This window comes from Pundamilia nyererei, unplaced genomic scaffold, assembly GCF_000239375.1.
Source record: "Pundamilia nyererei isolate P.nyererei 1_Seehausen unplaced genomic scaffold, PunNye1.0 scaffold00020, whole genome shotgun sequence".
NCBI classification, from domain to species: Eukaryota; Metazoa; Chordata; class Actinopteri; order Cichliformes; family Cichlidae; genus Pundamilia; species Pundamilia nyererei.
Genome location: NW_005187421.1, coordinates 3,452,370 through 3,453,709, shown reverse-complemented (window position 1 = coordinate 3,453,709; position 1,340 = coordinate 3,452,370).

The following is a 1,340-nucleotide window of genomic DNA, read 5'->3' as shown; positions in this document are numbered from 1 at the left end:
TGGGTGGGAATTGAACTTACGACCCCCACCCCAAAGGTGTCTCTTACTCTTACTATCCAGCAGCTATTTAGGATTGTGTTATACATAGAAAACTCTTGAGCAAAATATTAAATTAAGACAGCCATATGAATATCTAGACGTAGATGGAAAATGTTTGGCTGTGATCTGCAGCTGAATAGCTAAATTTAAACACCTAAATTGCAATGGTACAGATGGCACATTGTGACTGGCTATTATTACCAACCAAAACTCCCCTGTGTGATTAAAATAAATGAACTAAGAATAACAATGTTGCAATGGTTTGTTTTGTTTTCTGTATACTGAAGCTGGGTGGAGAATGCAGCTATTAACAGTGCCATGGTCTGACATTTGTTTCCCTCTGGGAAAATACTTATACTGGAAATAATTAAGCTAATATATTATCTTCATAATGAATAATAACAGAACTGTACTTCATTTCTCAAAAACAAAATAATTTTGAGCACATTGAAATGCTTAGTAGGTCAAGTTACAGCTTGTATCCATGGCTCAATCCATTATTGTTTGGAAACTGTACACTACCACACTTTTTTATATAAATAATCCAAGAGGATGAAAAATAATTTTACAAAATAACATATTTTTAAAATATAAGTGTTGTTTTTAATACTTGGGATGAAAATTATTTGTATTCAGTGACTGCCTGGAGTCTGGAACCCAAATACTGCATTTACCCAGTCAAGGTGCTTTGTCACACTTTTCCTGCAGCAGGTTCCCTGGTTTGTTTGTTTACGCTTTGTCTGCAGTTTTGTATTTAGTAAAGGAATAGAAACTATACTGTTTTGGCTGAGATCATGTGATTTACCTGGTCACTGAAAACATCCAATTTCTTTACGCTTGGGATGCGTTTGCAGTGTGCTTTGGATCTTTATCCATTTGTACCATTAATTGCTGTCCAGTTAGTTTTGTAGCATTCAGCTGGATGATCTGAGGAGAGAGCATGGCCCTGCACACTTAGAATCCCTCCTTCTACTTCTATCAGCAGTTACATCATCAATAAACACTAGTGACTCAGTTCCACTGGCAGCTATACACGTCGATGCCATAACACATGGCCTCAGCGTGTTTGACAAATGATGTGGTATACTTATTTGGACATATGAAATTTGGATTATCTTGTGCCAGAGTGATGGTAAGAGTAAAGCACAGAGATGGAAAGGAACAAGTCATGGTCCAAACTGTGCAGGCTCTGGCAAAGTCTAATCTTGCCTTTCTTTTCTTGATTGTAACCAGTGGTTTATCTGTAGTTCTACTCATGAAGGTGTCTCTTGATTCTAGTCCTTGATACATACATACATACA